Here is a 6,141-nt window from a genome sequence, read left to right on the forward strand (position 1 = left end):
CGCATGCCGCAAAGATACTTACGAACCGCCTTTGGCTCATTCTTTCTCCTGAAAAAAACTCAAACGATCCCCACGACCGCATTGTTCAGGACACAGATCAATCGTAAGTACCTTCATTCTCCTCATGTAAATTTGTTTCGAATGAGTTGAAGCCTTCAGCTCAGGAAAATGATGCGGCATTTTATAAGCTTTTTGTAGGTAGTAATTACAGAAAAATTTTACTAATAAACCACGCAACCTTCCATGTAACGGCAACGTTTGAAGAACACCAAGCTACCTCTGAAGTGATTCCATGCTTGTCGTTATAAGTTTGGATTTATATCCCAGACACCTCAGACTTCGGTTCGTGGAGCTTTAATCGCACTAGCACGAAGTTCGGCCTTTTGATAAAAGCTGCTTTGGGTTTCACTTTCGCCATTTCATTTCGAACAAAGAAGGCTGAACGTTGAACCAAGGGACATGTACAGAAGGATGGACGTGTGCTTGATTTACCTGTCTGATATTGCACGTCCGTGCAGCCATTTCCAACTGGGCATGGCGTTACTGCAATGACGTCGACTTCATAACGCGGGGAACCCAGGTTCGATTTACGCCTTGCAAGCTTTTTTTTTATTGCACTTTCCTCAGAATCCTTGTCCTCGTCAGCGAAAGTAGGCCTTTCTTGCTATGCGGTTTTCACGCAACTTGTAATCATTGTGATGTGAGGAGTTTTAATTCTATGTACCAATAAGAATACGGAGAAAGGTGCAATCCGCGTGAGTTTTTTGGTATGCTTCCGGGATTAAAATGGGGTTCTTTTTGATTGTTGCTGTCGATAAAAATCGTGATTGTTTTGCAGTTGTAATTATATAAAACCACTGGTACCGATAAAATCCCAGTAAGAGCCAGCGTCAATATTGCATTTTTCCGAAGCAGTAGTAAAGTGGGTACCAAATAATGCATTGCAATCACTCAACCAATTTTCACCAATAAAAATGGAGGTAAAATCCTGTAATGAAAGCATAAAGCAGTGCCTTTCATGCAGTCTTGCTCAGATCTTCAGAAGCCTCATATATATAAAGATTCTTCCAGGTACACCTGTAATTTTATTTACCTTTCAGGCGCGAAATAACTTCCTGTGATGAAAGGACATGCTCACATAAATTTAATCTCACAAGTCCGACTGATATGTCACTTCTTCGATGAACATCTCGCCACTGTAGTCAGCGGCCACAATATGGTAAATCTTAACTGCCTTAAATTGGCAATTGCTCATCGTCACATCCGAACAGCCTGTTCCGACGGCCCACCTGATGTGTATCGAGAGTGAAATGTAATGGCGCACAAATAAAATCTTGAGTATCACGCTTCTGCAGCATAGAAAAAAGGGCGGCGAAAACAGTAGTGGGAGTTTCACAGCAAACGGGCAAGTTCGGACCCCCCACTCATACTTCCGCAACGTCAGACACGTCTGCGTCACATCAATATAATACGGGAACTGCTTTTCTCTCCGAATGCCGAACTTTACGTTCACAAATACATTTCAATTCAAATTTTTTAGTCAATATTTTACTTTTATAAAATAAAACACTCAAAACTATTCTCATTTAACACTAATTTGCGCCATTTGGGCGGGATATTTGAACAAATAATTTTAAACAAAACCTTCGATTCCCTCTGAATTCAAAAAATAATGGAAAGAAAATTACGACCATTACAGTGTATAAACGCGCATGACAAACGAAGAATTTTGCAGCCGTACTTGAAGTGAAAAATATCGATGAAAAATAGGAGTAAGGTTGATTACTCTTTAGCTTGGACGACACGTGTCTGTAAAAAGGCATACATACTACAAAAAAACCTATTTTCCCTCTAATCCTTTTCATCACTGTTTTCTGACAACTAAACTTCTGAAAATAGGTTTCCTCATGCAAAGAATTGTGTATGCGTTCACACATACATACATACATACATACATACATACATACATACATACATACATACATACATACATACATACATACAAACATACATACATACATACATACATACATACATACATACATACATACATATACGCATACACGACTAGAAATACTTTGCAAGGCGCCTCCTACAACGTACGTACAACATTGTACATGCGAAAAACGCCTGTATTGACACAACCCGCAAAAAAATTCCCCCGCATTTCCCCGAGGGGGAGAATGTGAAAGTGCGAATGCACGGTTGTCGGCCCGCTTGCGGCGCTTGCGCTCGGCCCCCGCAGCCCACCGCCTCGCCGCCTTCTCTTCCATCTCTTCCATCGGGTTTGTAGTATCACGTGTACACCACGCAGTTATCAAGCCGCTATAACGCCGCTGAGTCGCCAACGCACACCGCTGACGACGTAGTTTGAATGCGTTAAAGATATAAGGCGCGTCACTAACACTGATATCAGCGTCGCGTCCGTGGCTTGGTCGGTAGAGCGTCGCACTGCGGCCGCAAAGTCCTCGGATCGAAACCTGGCGCCGGATGCTGTTTCTTTTTTAAATATAGAGGAGCACTGCGGACGCCGCCGCCGCCGGCGGTGGATGGTTTGGGGTCGCTTATAAAGTGCATTCGCACTTAAAATACCGACAGCCAAGCAGCTGGGAAAAAACTCTGCAAGCACTATTATAATTAAGCAATAAGAAGTTGTAAATCTTTACTCTGAGGATGTGCAAGCTTGTTGCACACATTCAACTACTTTTTAATTCGTCTTTACAAAGTGCTGACCTACACAAAACTCCTCATCAGTCATTTTCTCGATGCCTATGATGAGCACAGCGTTTCGAGCTCCCTTCTGTAACTGCTTCTTCAAAGGAATGTTGGCCTCATGACAATACTGCCGCAATCAGATAGTAACATAGTATTGCAGCAGTTGCACGATCACTTGCTTGGGATCATGGAAAGGAATGAATAGTGTGGACTTGTGGAGCGTGCTTTGTAGATAAGAACGCGTGATAGCGGTACTGGTACGTCATACCTTCTGCTGCCAGAGTTCAGTTTGAAAGAAAGCACTTCTTTCCCTTAGCCGAAATAATTCAGCGCCACAGCTTACTTTACAACATTGCGCTGCTAACAGCGGCCATAGGGCAACAGTGCTACGCGGCACGAGCCGCTGCGCCGAGCCGCGCTCGCAGATCACTTCCGCCCTCATGCCGCCGTGCCACCTACAATTGCACAATTGGTCTAGCTACGAACACGTTCAGGTTGCGCCGACTGGCGAGTGGACGACGGAATGTCACCACCTAAACTATTTTTACATGGTGTTGTAGGTACCAATTGGAGGAATCATACTGCGGCATTTTCAGTGACGAACTAATTGCCTACTCATTTCTTTTAAGTGGTAAAGAAACCCCGGGAAATACGAAAAATACCACGTGATGGCACTCACGGGAGCATCATAAACCAGCGCCCTCAAATAGGCGTCTTGAAAGAAATTAGTTTGTTCGTCAGACGTCCGAAAACACAGCGCATCACCTCGGTAAAGGCATGCATAGAAAGAGCAGAAACAAGTTTCGCGGGGCGCGTGTAGGACACAGCACACAAACAAGGTCGCGATTTCTCCTTTCTTTTCTTTCATTCATTTTGGCTAACTCAGACGCCGCCAGTTCGAGGGCATTGCGTTACGGTGCGCGAGGGAGCACCATCACTTGACATTTTCTATATTTGTCGGGTTCGTTTATCAGCCAGGATAAGTGAGTATGGAATTAGTTCGTCGCTTTATATACCGCAGTTTGATAAGTTTCGTGGGTGGCTACAAGCGTCTCATTGACAATAAATAATTAACGCGGTACTTCTTTCATAAAGAAGTTTAAATAATATCATTAACGAACAAATTATTGGCCTATACTCCTTGCTACTGGAAACACTATGCGGTAGGTTTTGTTCGAGTAACGCCACTGCTTTTTTTTTTTTAATCCTGGTTTATGACAGCCGGGACACCCTGTATGTAATAAATATTAGGCAGTAACAAATACGAAAGTGCAACCTATGACGTTGTTTTTATATTCCCCAAATTCAGACAAATGGCTGTAATAGTGGCATTCTTAAGAACGGCGGGAAAAAGTGATCCACGCTTTCACCCACGAGTGCAAGCATTCGCCGAGAAAGTTTTATTACCACGTCAACAGTTGTCCTTGCCAAATTTAAATGAAACCGTTCTTATTTCGCGTGAATGGGGTCACCAAATACATTTGCACCGTGCCAACGCCATTTACCTCCATGTGAACGTACACCTGTCTGATGTGCGTAAATTCCCCAGATGCTCGGTGCCTTGTTTGGTTGGCTGTTTGTAGAATTGTCGCTTTATAATACCCGTATGTATTTGTTGCAGAGTTAACCATTCAGCGTGCTGCTACCATTCACAATTCCGTCGCCGCCCCTTGAACGTGCCACAAAAATTTAAATCACATGTTCGTAGGGAGAATAAGCACAAGGCTATTTTCAGCAGCACGAAGGTGCAAATATCCGCAATGTTTACATTGACTTGAATTTAGCAGAAATTGTTCCTTCTTGGACATTTTAATACTGTGCACTAGCGTGTAATTGTTACGGCTGAAATGTCTTTTTTACTTCTTATGAAGTATTTTTGAGCTGAATTTGCTCCATTTTTAGACCTTTTTTATGGCAGCATTTGGTGTCCAACTGTTTGCTGGTAGTAAGTGGCGCAGTTTTACAGGAAAAACAGCCATGTAACTATTCACGTTGAAGTATCACAAAAAAGGCCTGGAGCATTTTTCGAGAGCAGTAATTTAGCATTTGGAGGATTGGGGTGTGAGGACAAAGTGTGAGAAATGTTACATTAGAACTATCGGGAGCACCACAAGGCAACCACTGTGGCATATTGTACACAAGGGCCGTTCTGCATTTGCGGTGCACGGAATAAAATTGATTCAGCAAACAGAACGTTTTTCTGCTAAAGAGGGCTCGCAACAAATGGCGTAGTTTTAATTCACCTCCTCTGCTAGATTTTCTCTTTCTAAACAGCGGATGTTTCGCTTGGAAACTTCAGCCCAAATTAGCCGTATGCAAACAACCTAGGTCGTCAGGCGCATCCCCTTGCTGATGAGCTGAAGGACGAAATGGTTTTACCCCAGAATAACGCAAATTATATGGACCCACTACAACGGCAATAGAAAGTAATATTTTTAAAACGTGGATAATTGATTAAACGGGACAACGCGGATCATATCTTTTGAAAATTTAGTGGAGCTATCTTGCCGGAGACCTAGTTATCGTAATGTCGGTATTAACATTCACCACTCGAAAATTGATTGTTACAAACAGATTGAACACTCAGCAAAGGCAGCTTTGTAACTCCATCACACCAAAAAATTGTCCACACCATCTACGCAGCTCCACGAAAATCCGATCGTCTGTTATCTTTGTGTATCTTGCCTCTGAGTCGAAAATCGTTATTTTTTTTCGCCAAATGTACCACTGTTTTGGAATTTTTATCTCAAACTTTCCATCCCGTCTGGCTGGCTGTTCCACTTTTAGACACAGAGCTCGTCGTTCCATAAAAACAGCAGGGTAAAAGTTACAGTGACCGCTTGTAACGCAGCTATTTTATTTCAAATATTCTCCAGATCTGGAACAATCGGGCCAGCGCACATAGTTACTTTTGTAAATTGTCAGTCGCAACTCGGCTAAGGACTGACGCTTAATACAGCTACGAGTTGCGGCATTACAAAAGTACCGCCAATGTGGCAATAATTGTGTCGTTGCGTCGGTTAGGTACAGTGTTGGACGCGAAGTAATTTACTTTCAGAAAACAAATAACATAAGGCAATCACCACAAACACAGCTTTTCGAGGAAACAGTTTTAAGTGTGAATACACTTTATAAGCGACCCCAAACCATCCACCGCCGGCGGCGGCGTCGGCGTCCGCAGTGCTCCTCTATAAAGAAACGGCATCCGGCGCCAGGTTTCGATCCGCGGACTTTGCGGCCGCAGCGCGACGCTCTACCGACCAAGCCGCGGACGCGACGGTGATATCAGTGTTGACGCGCCTTATATCTTTAACGCATTCAAACTACGTCGTCAGCGGCGTGCGTTGGCGACTCAGCGGCGTTATAGCGGCTTGATAACTGCGTGGTGTACACGTGATACTACAAACCCGATGGAAGAGATGGAAG

This window comes from Haemaphysalis longicornis, unplaced genomic scaffold, assembly GCF_048455015.1.
Source record: "Haemaphysalis longicornis isolate Haplotype H1 unplaced genomic scaffold, Haemaphysalis longicornis Haplotype H1 scaffold_8, whole genome shotgun sequence".
Taxonomy (NCBI): Eukaryota; Metazoa; Arthropoda; class Arachnida; order Ixodida; family Ixodidae; genus Haemaphysalis; species Haemaphysalis longicornis.